Here is a 16,566-nt window from a genome sequence, read left to right as displayed (position 1 = left end):
TTTGATGTAGAATGGGATTCTGTTCTCCCTGTCCATCTTCCCTCACATCTGAAACTTCTGTCATTTTAGAGTACAGGCAGTTCTAATTTTACATGCTTCCAAGATATACAAATTTCAGTTATGATAGTTCAGTTAATTAACATCACTCCCCCATCAACACAGTTCTAATTTCAGTTACCAAGGAATATTACTCATAATTACATAAAAGTGCAAGCCACAGTCAGCTCTTCAGCCCACCAGTCGCTCCATAAATAACACATGCACATCATGATCAGTGATCAATCATGTCACCTCTTTCAAAGTTTGCTGGTGACTGGTCACTGCAGAGCTCTTACTCAGTCTCTGTACAGACGGCAGAGCATATTTGTTTTAATTACCTCCTAGTGATCACTAGTTTCCTAGTGATAAAACCACACCGACGTCTTACAAAAATAGATAACTGAAAGAGGGAATTGGCCAACAAAGATGAACATGGAGCAAAGAAACAGTGAGTGGTAACACTGAAAGTGAGAGTTGACTTTAGATGGAATCACAGAAGAAAGAGCTGACTGTGAGAACACTGACAGCAACGCTGTTTAACAGACTTTTGATGAGCAAAAGAGGAATTTAGTAAAGGTGAACTTAGCAACACAAGTGAGCAAAGTGGTTGTGACACAAAGTATAAAGCTGCCCCAGAAGAAGCGCCACTGGCAAAAACACTTCATGTTAAGGGAACTCTGGGAGATACTTTACAAAATTGAAAGTGCAAAGGATAAAATGCTGGAAGTTGATCCAGACTTTTAGAAAGGAATAGAACAATTTGGTAAAAGGCGTAAGAAAGACACCTGCTCTACAAGTTACACCATGAGACGAAAGCAAGCACAAGGGCTGCTCAAACTATTCTTGATTAATTTTTTTTACAAAGAAAACACTTTCTCAAGTTTCTAATATTTTCAATGACAGTGCACTAAACAGATACTAGTTCTACCATTTTTCATTTCCCTGTACACTTATAACTGACAGTAAGAGAGTTTTTTTTTTAACATTTTGACAATTTTGAGAGATTCCAAAACAAATGTAATTGTTCCCATTGACTATTAAGATGACTTTGAATGGTTTCAGCTTGCATGGTCATTTTTAGATCCCACACTTACATGCAATTCCAAGACTGTTCTTTCAATGAGATAAGAAGCAACCCTCTTCCTTATCCCCTCAAACATGATCAGTTAATGCATCTGATGCATAGTACTAAGCAGCATCTGACTATTTCTGATCCTAGATTCTTATGCCAAGAATGCTCATTTATTGGTGTCCTCCTGTAAATTGGTTAAATCTGGGCCTTGAACCCCCAAAAGGTATAGTTACTCCCTTACCCAAAACCCTTCAATGGCTTCTAAATACACTTGGAACAAAACCTGAAGTCCTTACCTTGGCTCCAAAATTCTGCACGTGTCTCCTTCCCAAACGTCCAGCCTCATGCCACGCCCTACCTGGCCAATTCCCTTCCCTACACCACCCCATCTGCCCCTGGCTTGCCTTTCAGCTCAGCAAAGGCTGTCAGCCTTTTGCCTTGGATCCTGACCCCGGATAGTCTTTGCAGAGTATTCCCTTCCTTAACCTTACTCATGCTTTAGGTATCAGACTTTAGGTCTGAAGAGGGTAGGGTCCCTTTACATGCCCCTATAACAGAGCCTATACAATGCTTTTTATCGCCCTTAGGACATTTTGCATATGATAAATGATTCAATGGTTTGCCCTCTCACAGGGCCACGTTAAAAATTTCATGGATCCTAGGGGGGAGGGGACAGCTCAAGTGATAGAGCGCATGGTTAGCATGAAAGAGGGTCAGATTTCAATCCCCAGTACCTCCTATAAAAATAAAAGTAAACGAGTAAACCTGGGGTAGAGGTTATAGCTCAGTGGTAGAGCACATGCTTAGCATGGATGAGGTCTTGGGTTCAATCCCCAGTACCTCCATTAAAAAAATAAAATAAATAAGTAAATAAACCTAATTACCCCCTCAAACAACCTTAAAAAAATACTAAATGAATAAACCTAATTACCTCCCCCAATAAAAAAAAAATCATGGATCCTAAGCACTTTTGCTTTCATGGGCCCCTTCCTCACTTAAAAGAAAAACAATTAAAAGATCTTCTTGGAGGGTGGGGCATAGCTCAGTGGTAGAGACCATGCTTAGCTAGCATGCGCCAGGTCCTGGGTTCAATCCCCAGTTCCTCCATCAAAATAAATAAATAAATAAAATAAAATAACACCCCTCTTCCAAACACCTAAACCTTTTCTTCGACCCTAAGGATTCACTGGTTTCTTCTGACTTCACAGAAAGTTAATATATTCTCATGGGCCCCTCCTCCTCAAGTGTCCTGGCCCTCGGCAGGGCGCCCGCCCCCAGGCCCACGAGAGGCGGCGGAGGAGACACGCCTGCCCGCCCTGCCCTCAGAGACCTGGCGCAGGGCGGACCGGACCGCGCTGGACTCGGGCCTCTGGGCGTCAGTCCCGCCCCGGCAGCTGCCCCCGGGCCGCCAACACCTGCCTGAAGGCAGGCCCGACCTCCGACCCAGCCCATCCCGCCAGGCGCTGCCCACAGCCGCCCGCCGCCCTCAGCCATTCCCCTACCTCGAGGCGTGAGAAGTGCACAGATCCCCTTTCTTCTCACAGTCAAGAGACCGGCCCCCCAGAGTGTCCAATTCTTGGCCAGCGCCTGCGCCTGCGCCAACGAAGGCGCCCCCCTCAGGCCGGGCGGCTCACTGCAGGCGCCACCTCAGGTGGCGGCTTCAAGCCAAGGGCGCCAGGGGCGCCAGGGAAGCAGCCCTTCTTTGGATATTATATTAAAAAATTTTTTTTTCAGAGGGGTAAAGAGGTAATTAGGTTTGTTTGTTTGTTTACTTAATGGAGGTGCTGGGGATTGAACCTAGGACCTCGTGCATGCAAGCGCTCTGTCACTGAACTATACCCTCCTCCTTCTTAGGTAGAGGGTTTTTAAAAAAAAAAGTATATATTTTATAATGTTATGTTTTTAAAATTGAAGTATAGTTGATGTATGATATGTTATAGGGATATAATATAGTGATTCACGATTTTTAAAAATTATACATCATTTATAGTGATTATAAAATATGGGCTCTATTCCCCATGTTGTACAACAAATCCTTGTAGCTTATTTTATACCTGATAGTTTGTACCTCTTAATCCTCCACCTCCATCCTGCCCCTCCCCCTCCCCTCTCCCCACTGGTAACCACTAACTAGTTCCTTCTCTACATCTGTGAGTGTTTCTTTTCTGTTATAGTCACTAGTTGTATTTTTTCAGATTCCACATGTAAGTGAAGTAGTATTTATCTTTGTCTGACTTATTTCACTAAGCATAATGCCCTCCAAGTCCATCCGTGCTGCACACCAGAAGCTAATACAATACTTTGAATCAACTGTACTTCAATTAAAAAACAAACAAACAAAAACCAACCCATTTAAAATATGGGCAGAAGAACTGAATAGACATTTTTCCAAAAGCGGAAATGCAGGCGGCCCATAGGAACATGTAAAGTTGCTCAGCATCACTAATGTCAGGGAAATGCAAATTGAAATCACAATGCGGTATCATCTCACCCTGTCAGAATGGCTATTATCAAAAAGATCACAAATAACAAATGTTGGCAAGGATGTGGAGAAAAGGGGACCCTTGTACACTGTTGGTGGGAATGTAAATTGGTGCAGCCACTATGGAGAACAATATGGAAGTTTCTCAAAAATCTAAAAATAAAACCACCATATGGCTCATATATCCACTCCTGGGTATATATGTGAGAAAAACAAAAACATTACTTCAAAAAGATACATACACTCTGCTATTAATGGCAGCATTATTTATAATTGCCAAGATATGGAAGCATCCTAAGTGCCCATCAATAGATGAATGGATAAAGAAGATGCAATATATATATATGCAATGGAACACAACTCACCCACAAAAAAGGATATTTTGCCATTTGTGGCTCTTCGTTCATTTTTTTCCTCACTTCAAAAATCAGAATTTTGTAATTGGCATAAACATTTCCATTGCATCAAAAACAACAAAATACTTAAAAATAAACTCAACCACGAAGGTTACCTATACTCTGATAATTATAAAACATTGATGAAGGAAACAGAAGATGATACAAAGAAATGGAAAGAGATCTTGTGCTCATGGATTGAAAGAACCAACACTATTAAAATGACCATATCACCAAAGCAAACTTCATAGTCCATGCAACCCCTATCAAAATATGACATTTTCCATAGAACTAGAACAAATAATTATAAAATTTATATGGGACCATGAAAGACCCCAAATTGCTAAAGCAATCTGTTGTAGTTCTTTTTTCCCTCTTTCTTCTTTTTGTTCTTTTTTCTTATGGTTTGATGACTAGTGAAGTTCTTTAAAAGCTTTAACATATGTAAAACTGGTTTGGTGGTGCTGAATTCTTTTTGCTTTTGTTTATCTATGAGGCTTTTGATTTCTCCATCAAATCTGAACGAGAGCCTTGCTGGATAGAATATTCTCAGTTGTAAGTTTTCCCCTTTCATCACTTTATATCATGCCACTCCCTTATGGCCTGTAGAGTTTCTGCTGAAAAATCAGCTGGTAACTTTATAGGAGTTCCCTTGGATATTATTTGCTGCTTTTCTCTTGATAATTTTAGTATTTTCTCTTTATCTTTAATTTTTGTCAATTTGATTACTATGTGCCTTGGTGTGTTCCTCTTTGGGTTGATCCTGTGTGGAATTCTCTGAGCTTCCTTGATTTGAGTGACTGTTTCCTTTCTGAAGTTAGGGAAGTTTTCGGTTATTATCTCTTCAAAAATTTTCTCCAGTCATTTCTCTCTCTCTTCTCTTTCTGGGACCCCTATAATGCAAATATTAGGGTGCTTCATGCTGTCCCAGAGTTCTCTTAAACTATTCTCATTTCTTTTCATTCTTTTTTCTTTTTTCTGTTCTGCAGTAGTGATTTCCACTAATCTGTCTTCTAGCCCACTGATCCATTCTTTTGCCAAATTTAGTCTATTCTTGGTTCCTTCTAGAGTGTTATTCGTTTCAGTGATTTTATTCTTCAACTCTGTTTGGGTGTTCTTTATATTTTCCAACTCTGCTAAGAACTTCCCTCTGTGCATCTGTACTCTTGAGTTCTCTGAGCATCTTGGCCATCATTACTTTAAACTCTTTCTCACACAAATTGCCTGTCTCCTCATCAGTTACTTCTTCTGGGATTTTATCCTGTGCCTTTGCCTGGGAGATATTCCTCTGCCGCCTCATATTGTCTGTCTTTCTATTTGTATTTTTAGGTAGGTTAGTTACATTTCTTGACCTTGGAGAACTGGCCCTCTGGGAGAGGTCCTATGTGTCCCAGCAGCACACTCCTCTCTTGTCACCCAAGGTCCAGGGTCCAGCCCGTCCCAGTGTAGAGTCTGGCCTGTTTGTGCATTCCTTCCACAGGCTTTGGGGTTGTTATTTTCTTACTTTTGATATTTGCCCCCTGGTGGATGAGGCTGGACTAGAGGCTTATGCAGGGTTCCTGGCGGGAGGAGCTGGGGCCTGCCCACTGCTGGGTGAAGCTTGGTCCTGGACCTCTGGTGGGTAGGGTGCTGTCTAGAGGTGTTTGTGGAAAGGGAGGTCTGCTGATGGGTGGGGCTGTGTTCCCACCCAGTAAGTTGTTTGGCCTGAGGCTTCCCAGCCCTTAAGCCTACAGGCTGTTGGGTGGGGCTAAGTCTTGGTGCCAATGACACAATCAAGATGTCAGCCTCCAGGAGAGCTCATGTGGATGAACACTCCGGGAATGTCCATCACCAGCTTTTATGTCCTCAGCATAAGCCACAGCCACCCCCTACATCCTCAGGAGAACTTCTAAAACAAGCAAACAGTTCTGACCCAGGTTCCTATGAAATTGTTGGGCGAGAATAGGTTCTTGCCTCGTGCAGGACAGAATTCAAGAGCAAAGCATGGCAAAGTGAAGGCAGGTTTATTTAGAGACACACACACTCCATAGGCAGGGTGTGGACACTCTGACTCAGAAGGGAAAACAGCTTAGGAGATACACACTCCATAGGCAGAATGTGGGCCACATCAGAAGGCAAGAGAGAGAGAGTGAGCGCATCCACGAGGTGCGGAGTTGTTAGGTTTTCTGGGCTTGGTTATTTCGTATACTAATGAGCAGGACGATTATTCCAACTACTCTGGGGGACGGTCAAGGTTTTCCAGGAAATGCCCCCACCCACTTTTTGACCTTACATGGTCAGCCTGGGAACTGTCACAGCATGTGTGGGTGCACCATGAGGCTCAAGGTCAACTGGAAGTCAAATCTTCTGCCATCTTGTCCTGTCCTCAATTGCTATGTAATTCCTCCAATGGCTGTGCCCTGTCCCCTTTCCTCCCACTTCAAAATCACTGACTCTGCCCTTGGACCTAGTAGATGCAAGATTCTGTGTATGCTTCCCAAGAGAATGAACTGTTTTCCCCACTTCTGTGGGCTCCTGGGGTTAAGCCCCACTGGCCTTCAAAGCCAGATATCCCGGGGTCTCATACTCCTCCCAATGCCAGAACCCCAGGCTGGGGAGCCTGACATGGGGCTTAGAGCTCTCACGCCTGTGGGAGGGTCTCTGAGACTCAACAAATCTTCAGCTTGTGGGTCGCCCACCCAGGGGTATGGGGCCCAATTATACCACGAGCACGCCCCTCCTGCCGTCCTGCTGTGGTTCCCTCTTTATGTTTCCAGTTGAATACACGTGAAATTCTGATGTGACAAAATTTACATTATTAATCAGTGTGGAAAGGACACACTATTCAACAAATAGTGCCGGGACAATTGATCATCCAAATGCAAAAGAAAGAAAGAGAGAAGGAAGGAGAAAGGAAGACAAACATTGGACGCTCCCATTTCTGGCACCGCAGAGGACTAAGTATCACAGAGACTGCCCCTGATGCAGCGCAACCATAAACGCTGGATGCAACGTTTCTCACACACACACACACACACACACACACACACCTGTTTATTTGTGTTGTCTGAATGAACTGGTGGGAAAGGAAGGGAAAGCCTCAGAAGGGAGAGAAGATATGAAATAATGATTCCCAAGGCACAGGTGACAGCTAGAGCCAGCATTTGTGAAGCCAGCCCCTGGTGGCCTGAAACCAGGGTTTACAAGGCCATAAACAGGGGCAGGAGACAAAATCTGGGGTTGAGTAGAGAAGGTTGGCATGAGAAACTATTCCCCATACACGTAAAGCCTGGCTTCTCAAAGAGTAACTCCCCCCACAGAGTGAACTTCACACAGAAAAAAGGCCCTGCAGAGGGAAACGGTGAGGGTAGAAGCCCACCTCATCCTTAGTTCTGGCTGTAGCAGGGTGGGGGTGGGGGAATCCTCACTTATAATTCTAAATAATAAGTTTGTATTCACACAGATTTGGGGGCAGAATGTATACCATGTGAGTGGCCCAAAAATTCCAAGACAAAAATGTAAGTTAAGGTGATCCAAGTCAGTACAGCACTCCTGGAAACCTGGCCAAACTAAACATAAACTCCTCTGGGGAAAGTAGCTTAATCCTAGGAATCTAATCATTTCTAGAGCTACACCTCCAAGCACCATGAGGGCACAAAGTCACTAAACACACAAAGAAAGAAGCTGCCATAAACTATTCACACCTGCAAAGATTACTGATATTGGAATGTTACAGTATATAAAATGAATATGTTTCATTTATTTTTAACAACAGAAAAGGGGGTTTAAAGTATAGAGAAGGAACAAGAGAGCAGATTCACCACAAAGTAACTGTTAGATTAGTATCCGATTTCTCAACAGCAATGATGAAAGCCAGAGGTGAAAAATACTATCTTCAACAGAATAAGAGACAATAACTGTCAACCTTTTCCAGCAAAATGATTCTTAAAAAATGAGGGTGAAATAAAGACATTTTCACACAAATAAAACTGAAGGAGTTTGCTGTTACTAGATGCTGTATTTGTGACCTGTTTCTGGATAAGAAATGATTACAACCTCAGTGGCTTAAAAGAAAACATGCACTGTCTCACAGTTTCTATGGGTTGGCAGTCTGGGTAGGTTAGCTAGGTCCTCTGCTCAGGATCTCACCAGGCTGAAATCCAGGCGTTGTTCAGGGCTGCAGTCTCACCTGGGCTCCTAGTCCTCTTCCAAGCTCACCGGTTATTGACAAAATTCTGCTCCTTGCAACCGCAGAACTGAAGCCTCGACTACCAGAGGCCCCGTGGCTGCTCCACAACGGGGCAGTGTGCTTCTTCAAGGTGAACAGGAGACTCTCTGACTTCTGAGGAAGCCTGAACCCTTTTAAAGGGCTCACCTGATTAGGTCTGGTCTACCCAAAATCGCCTTCCCTTTCATTAACTCAAAGTCAACTGGTTTCTTGAGTCTTTACCTGGCCAACCTATTTAAAATTTCAACCCCAGCCCCTCATCACGGCACTCCCTCTTTCCTTTCTTGCTTCTTTTGTGTCCACAGCACTCACGCCTATGGAATCTTACAACATATTTGTGTTTATTATGCCTCTCACTCCGCTAGAATACAGACCACTTGACTTCGTGGATGCTTGTCTATTTTATCCATCACTGTAGGACACTAACATATAGAACGATGTCTTGATCAGCTGACACGCCACAAACACATACATTTATTTATTTATTTATTTATTTATTTATTTATTTATTTATTTATTTATTTATTAAAAGAATTGATGGGCATTTTATTGTGGGTCAAGAGCACAGATTCATCTTCATTTTGTTACAACTGATACTTTTTTTAAATTATTGAAGTATAGTCAATTATACTGTATCAATTTCTGGCATACAGCATAATGTCCCAGTCATGCATATATATACATATATTTGTTTTCATATTCTTTTTCACTAAAGGTTATTACAAGATATTGAATATAGTTCCCTGTGCTATATAGAAGAAATCTGTTTCTTACCCATTTTTATATATAGTGGCTATCATTTGCAAATCTCAGACTCCCAAATTTATCGCTTCTAACCCCCTTCCATCCACTTCCGTAACCCTAAGATTGTTTACTATCTCTTAGAGTCTGTTTCTGTTATGTAGATGAGTTCATTAGCGTACCCTTTTTTCTTTTTTTTAGATTCCACATACGAGTGATATCATATAGTATTTTTCTTTCTCTTTCTAGCTTACTTCACTTAGAATGATGATCTCCAGGTCCATCCATGTTGCTGCAAATGGCTTATTTATTTAATGAATAAATTAATGAATGACACAAACCTTGGAAAGCTTTGAGGAACTCAAACACAGAAACATGTAACAGAAAGAGTTGAAGATAACTATGGTAGACATGAAAAAATATTGTTCATTCACACACACACACACACACACACACACACACACACACACACACACACACAGCCAAATGGTTCTGGCTCTCACTACATCAGCAAACCCCTTTACCAGATACATAACATAATCGCAGGAGTGCACTGCCATCGTGTTCAGGAGTCTCTGCACACTCAGGAGGAGGAGACTGTGGAGAATGTGCACACAAGGGGGCGGGGACCTTGGGAGCCACCTAGAAGTCTGTCTCCCACGAATCCCCATCAAAGGAACCTCTAAAGCATATACTTCAAGATGGAAGGAAAATAATCCCAGACAGAAGATCTGAGACATAAAAAAGAAGAGCGAGCAGAGGAAATATGAAACACATGGGTAAGTCGACGCAAATATCAGCTATTGAGAATAACAAAATACCTGATTTGTGAAATTAATGAAATAATATAATTAAATTATTGGGTTACAAAAGTATACAGCTTCAAAGGGAATGATTAATGTTGAAGAATTCTAAGATCTATGTATTGTTTAAAAGAAAAATAAAGATATTGATTAAAGACACTGTTAAACTAAACATGCAGGTTAAAATTTTTAGACTAACCAATAAAGAGCAGAAATAGATGGTATACTTTCAAAACAAGAGAGGGAGGTTTAAAATGGAAAAATTACCACACCGCACCCTAAGAAGCTCATTCCCAGCCTCCTCTCCTTCACTCAGGGTCAGACTTGTCTCACAGTCTGGTGGGTCTCCCAGCTTCTCCCAGCTTTTCCCAGCTTCTCCCAGCTTCTTCCCCAGTTTCCCTCATAGCTATGTCCCCTATCAATTTATTGACATTTGCTTCTCATATGATGTCCCTGGATGAACACAAATCCCAAATTCATTTTATAAAATGAACATATCCATGACAGCAAAACCAGACAATGGCAATACAAGTAAGGGAAAGGGCAGTATAGGCCAGTCTCATTTACGAACACAGTAAAAAGTTCCAAACCAAAACACGAGCATACTAAATTTAGCAATGTATATGAAAGTAATACTCTGACCAAGTTGGTTTAAAAGCAAGTTTGGTTTAATACTAGAAAATCAATTAAGGTCTGGGAAAAGAAACAAGATTTATAATAGTTGAAAGGGAAGAAAGAAATCTGTTATTATCCCTAGATGGTGTGATGTTCTATGTGGAAAAACCAAAAGAATCTACAGATAACTTATTAGAATTAGAAACCTTAATAAAGTTGTTTGATATATGGTTAATATATGAATTTTAAAATACCATGTGCAGTAGCATAAAAAGCAAGGAATTATAGTAAGACGTATGCACGATCTTTATGGATAAAATTATTTGAAATTTTATGAAGGTATTAATAAGATTTCAATAGATATAAGTACACCTTGTTCATTTTTAGGACAACACATTATCATAAAAACGTCAATCCTGCCAAGTAGATGTAGCAAAATCCCTAAAGGATTTGTTTCTGTGAAATTTGAAAAACTGATTCCAAAATTTATGTTGATGAGGGGGAGGGTACAGCTCAGTGGCAGAGAGCATGCTTAGCATGCACGAGGCCCTAGGTTCAATCCCCAGCACCACCATAAAAAACAAAACAAAACAAAATGAAAACCTGTTGATGAACAAAGACCCCAGAAAAGAAGCAGTGGGCTCTCTGAGAATTCATCTGCCTTATCACATGACTCAGCATCCAGGAGCAGCTGGTCTGATACATTACCTGGGCAGTTACTGTACCAGCTGGGAGACAACATCCTGTGCAGCTGGGGTGCTGTCCTGCAGCCGTGTGGTATATGCCTTGGGCCAGAGGACACTATGTGGTGCTGCCTCCCCCAAAGCCAGGAACCCTAATAGACCACCGGAAGGACCTTTACTCCCCCGTCACCACAACACAGGGCTCGGTAGGTTTGGAGATCCTAGTGCCCAAGAGATGAACACTTCCATCTGAGAAATGGCTATAAAGTAGAAGCTGGAGCTGTCCCCAGGCTAAGCTGAGCTTTCATGCGTGGAGCCAACAGGAAGAGGAAGTGGTCATTACACCCAACAAGGTGACTGATTGTTCCTTGGAACTGACAAGCAGAAGGCAAAATCCGAGTGAGGGCTGGGAGTCAGGGGGAAGGCGGCGAGTCAGGGCAGGGGTCACAGAGGTCAGTCTATCTTGTCTAGATTTGTTAGTCGGGCTGAAGTATCCCAGAGGCTTTGGGCCACGTGAGGATCTCTGGCAGCTTTAGGGGCAAGAGTTATCACACCGGAACTGCTAAAATGTTTTCCAGAAATGCCATCTAGCTCCTTTGCCAAGCTCAGGTAGAGCACTGGGACTGCACCCTGTTTGCTGTTCTGCGGAGACACAGGGGTGGGGGAGGAGGAGGAGGAATAAAAGCCAGGCAGGTTGTTGCCTGAAGGAACACACTGAGCAGCAGACCCCCTGCCCCAACCCCTTCAGGCAGAGCCAGCTCCTCCCCACCCACCTTAAAGAAGAAGCTGAGGAGCCAGAAGATGAAACGATATAACCAAGAGAATCTTCATGATCTCCGTGTACACAACGCCAGGGTCCCCAGAGTTCACAGTCACACCTGTGAGAGGGAGAGACAACCGTAGTGGAAAGCACAGTGAGAGGAGGAAAGGGTTAAACATGGCTCTAGGATGTGCAAAGAGGGGAGGGCCCTACCAGCCCTGCCCGGTGGAGGTGACCAGACACTCGAGGTGGTGCCGGAAGTCAGGGATCTGTAACTCACATGAATGGCGATATCCAAGCCAGGAAGCAGACTTAAGTATTTGAAAGTGCGGGGTGAACTTTAGGGGGAACACGATGGATGGTGTTGGTACTGGAAAATACTGGGAGAGAGGGAGTCGTGGGTGATGAGCGTCGGAAAAAGGGTTGAAGGGGAGACGTGAAGATGGGGTTGAGAGAAATAGAGGGCGCACAGATGACAAAGGGTGGAGGTTAACAGCTGGCTCGGGGGACACTGGGAATATTTCATGGTCAGAACATGCGATGAGATGTGAAGGACTGGGAGGAAGCCCTGGGAGTGGAGGAGCAGGGGCTGCCAGAGGCAATTACCTGTCCCTTGAAGTCTCTGGGCAAGCTCCCCAGTGAATGAGGCCAAAAGCAGTTTGCTGCAGTCATAGTTCTGGTTGAAGGTCAAAGGTCTACCAGCCCCTGTCAGGTGCTCCTCGTCAATGTACCCTTTCTCTTGCCTGAAGGAAGACACCTTGACCACTCGGGCTGCCCCCGCCCGTTGTAGGGCCCCTGGGAGGAGAGAGGGCCACACACTCTCAGGGCAAGGCCGGGAGTTCGCGCCCACGCCCGCCCCCCGGCCTGCTTCTCCATTAACCCCCCGGGGGAGCGCGGCCCACCGCGCAGACGCCCAGGTGAGGCGCGGGGGAGCTGGGTGTGACCGAGGCTGCGTTTCCGTTCCAGCTGCTTCCCTCACGCTTTTCCTCTTGCTTTATTTTACTTTGTCTTTTGTTTCGTTTGGGGGTTTTGTTTTTTGGTTTTTGTGGGAGTTTTTTGGTTTCTTTGCCTAAAATAAAAGTGGGGTTTTGCCTTGCTTTTCTTCCACCTGCCAGCTGGAGGTAATGTAATTGACCCTAGTTCGTATTTTTATCTCACTGAGAGCTAAGAGGGGGAAGGAGAGACAGGAAACGCTGTGAAAGCTGTCTTTCACACATTGATACATTCAGTCACTTACTTACTCATCACACAACTATCCATTAGGCCCCTGGACTATGGCAGACACAAACTACGTGCTAAGGACATATGGGTGCTAAGTTTAGGGGACAAGAAACGTATGCAGAGATACTTGGGAAAGTGGGGCTTTTAAAAAAATTTTTAAACTACCTTTAAAAACAAGGAAAGTATAATTACTCTCAAGAGAACAAGTGAAATCTTAAAAAAAGGAAAAAAAAGGAGTATCTAACGCTAATCAAAAAAGAAGTCTGGATTATATAAAGTATGAAAAATACTAGCTGTCACATATGAGTTTGCCTGTTGTTTCAAAATGCTAAAACTGTCTTGAGCCTACATTTAAAGGAAGAATCACAAATGAAGAGTTGAGCGGAGGTATCTAGCCAAAACTTGTTTTAAAGCTAAGTTGATATTTCTTGGCTCTTCAAATATCAGTCCTTACCTACCAAACCTATCACTCTTTATTGCTGCCATACCAAATAATTTACAATTGCCTGAGCATGTCTTGCCTTTCTTCCTGCCACACATTTTTTCTAAGCCATTACCTCTGACTGGGATCTTCTTTTATTCCTCATGCACCAGGCAAAACCTGCTCACCCTATAAGCTCAATTCCAATGTCTCTCCCACTAGAAAGTCTTTTCCATTTTGGAAGTAAAGCTAAGGGCTTTCCAACCATGCTTTCACAGTTCTTTGTATATCCTTCCTTGAACATATCACATGGCTCTGATTTTAAAAAAAAAAACCATGACTGTTTACTTGCAAGGCAGGGATGGGTGTACGTGCATAGATATAGATATGCATGTTTATATGGGTGTGTTTGTGCTTGATGCATAGGAATCATTTAATTCATGTTAGTGAAGCTAAAATAGAAGGGCGAGGGAAGGTGGAAAGTAGTAAGCTTTATAGTCAGATATTTTTAATGCTACTGAAACATAGAAAAGGGAAAAAACATTACTATATTTGGTCTAGAAAGGATGGGGAACAGAAAGATTCGCTAAGTAAATAGCATTTGCTTTCTCTGTAATGAACAAACAATTTCTTTTTTTGGTATCTACAAAGATGTAAAAGCACAAATACTCTGTTGAATCTCTTTGTTCATATTTCACTCTCATTTTTTTTCTCTTTTTCCAAGTAACTTCTGCTCTAAATGAGATGGAATTTCTTTACACTTAAAACACAAACTTAATGTGTCTCTTCCTCAGGGAAGGAGTGAAGGAAGTTCTCATTAACCTTCTGATTGGTGTCACCCAGAGTTTCACACTCTCCACTTCTAGAAAGTGCCAAAGAGAGTTGGTCAGATGTCACAATGTTAAAAGAGATGATTTTTGAGATCCTCCTCAGTCATGTCTCCACATATTTCCCATAAATTTTGGAATAGTTTATGTCCATCATCAAACTAAAGAAACAAAACATGCTTGAAGCCAAATATAAATGTAAATTCAAACGATCATTGCTAAAGGACTCATATCTTTGTTTTATCGATGGTATTAAAAGACAATCTTTTTACTTATTGTTTTGAAATAAAATGTACTCTTTGTAGAAAAGGAACTTGGCAGAGTAATTAGATGAAGGAATATAAAGGTTTACCTCTCAATGTGGAAATACATATTTTAAATACCCCAACATATAATTATATATAATACCCCAATATATAATATATTTGCCATTCTAGTGAATGGTAGCCTTTGATGGTAAACTCAAGGTTCTTGCCATTTATAAAGGTTTTTTTTTTTTAATTTTTCTTCAACATATTACTTTTTAAAGCCAAGATTAGTATTTATTTTCAAGAAAATCATTTCTGCTACTAATTAATTAGCTGCTATAGAAGAAAAAGTGTTTTATTGAGTATTGATGCAGGAAAATTAGGCTTTTGGGGGCTGGAGTTTCTGATTAGGCTGCTCTACTTCAGTGTATTTAATGCAGATACCCACCAATTGCTCAGCAACCTTTCCATGGTCAACATCATAAGAGTCTTTCCTGCAGTAGGTCAGTCCTTTCTTACCTGCCCACCACTCCCTTACACCCACCTGGTAATAATGAGCCCAGTTCTTCCAAATCATATATAATAATCACATGGGATCAGATGTCAATTTATGATAAATGCCTCAAGAAGGAGCAATCAATGATTTTACCACAAGCTTCCCACTCCTCCCCAAAATACACATTTCTCAAACTGCTCCTATTCTTTCTTTTGAGGAGAAGAAAACTTTACAATTAACTAATTCAAACTATATAGTAAAGCAACCATTCTAATATGCATATTCTTTCAACCAAAGAGGTATTTGTCTGATTTGTCAAGAGAACAGTCTTGAGAGGGGAGTGCCTAATCCTAAACAGCGTCTTTTTAGTAACATCTGGGCACACAGAGAGAAGACTGCGGGGGTAAGTGAGGATAGCTCCTTGGTTCCCTTAAAATCTTATCAATATATATAAAACTAGCATTATGTATAATTTATACTTTAGGCGTTAAAAAAGGAGGAACACTTAAAATTACTAAAAAAAAAAATGCACCCACTGCCCTCCCCCAAACTAGAAGGCCCTTATAGAAGGAAATAGAGGATAAACATGAATACATTGAGAGAGTCAGGGTAAGCGGGCCTTAGGGACATGATGCATAGGTCAGGATAAAGCCTTCTCTTATTTTTCCTTTCAACCATGATATGTATAAAGGATAACCCTACCAGTTCTTTTCCATTACTTCTTTCCCTTCTCCTTACAATATTAAATATTGTAATTATAAAATATTTTTTGGAAAGAAAAGGGTGTTGGAGAATGGAAGAAAAGGGAAATACTGCCCTCATTTGAGAAAACACAAGTGAAGGAGTAATTTATGTATTCTTAGATGTTCCTTCCTCTCTTTTCCTTACTTCTGTTCTAGTACATGCAATACAAATTACAATTATATTATGATCATGTTTTTACATTGTTTAAATATATCTAGACAGGTACGATTTCTTTCTTGTATTTAAAATGTGTTTAATACTCAACAAATATTAATTAAACATAAAATAAAATGTTTATATTTTTGAGAAATAAAAGATTAGTACATTCATTCTTCCCTCTTATTAAACATCCAAAGGAAATTGAGAGATACACATGTTTAAGATATGATTTCTACTTTCAAAAAGTCACTAATACATATCAATTATTAGAGATAGCAAGGCTCTGAAAGTGAAGGAGTTCCTTCTATTACACTTTGAAATAAAAGATATATAGTTTCACTTTTTCCTAACAACATCTCTAAATCTTCTGTAAGAACGGGCAGCTATGACACAGGATTTTGTGTGGAAGGAAATGAAACAAATGTGTGTTCAGTTGCAATTCATTTGTTTGGAGGAGACCCATGGTGATGTATGCTTCTACTTTAACTAAGGGGTAAGAGCTGCTACCAGAAGGAGGTCTCACAGTGCAGGATTCTAGGAGATTGTTTTAGAGATGTGTGGAGGGACAGCCTATTCCTTTCTCTTATTCTTATGAGCAGTGACAAGGATGCCTAAATATATATTCTTGTGAGTGGTGTGTGTGTTTGTGGTTG

The 16,566-nt window shown here is 41.5% G+C and overlaps 1 long non-coding RNA gene across 1 annotated transcript; it reads right to left on the bottom strand.

The window, feature by feature from the left end:
- Window positions 1-10,969: 10,969 nt before the first annotated feature.
- Window positions 10,970-12,750, bottom strand: LOC135320076 (uncharacterized). The gene is made up of 3 exons (XR_010379237.1): window positions 12,404-12,750; window positions 11,811-11,915; window positions 10,970-11,679 (listed from the first exon to the last, which is right to left on the bottom strand). It is a non-coding gene; the product is annotated as an uncharacterized LOC135320076 (long non-coding RNA).
- Window positions 12,751-16,566: the final 3,816 nt, after the last annotated feature.

The sequence above is a fragment of the Camelus dromedarius genome, chromosome 36 (assembly GCF_036321535.1).
Source record: "Camelus dromedarius isolate mCamDro1 chromosome 36, mCamDro1.pat, whole genome shotgun sequence".
NCBI lineage: Eukaryota > Metazoa > Chordata > Mammalia > Artiodactyla > Camelidae > Camelus > Camelus dromedarius.
The sequence above is the reverse complement of the archived record's forward strand: the minus strand, read 5'-3'. Positions and strand labels throughout refer to the sequence as shown.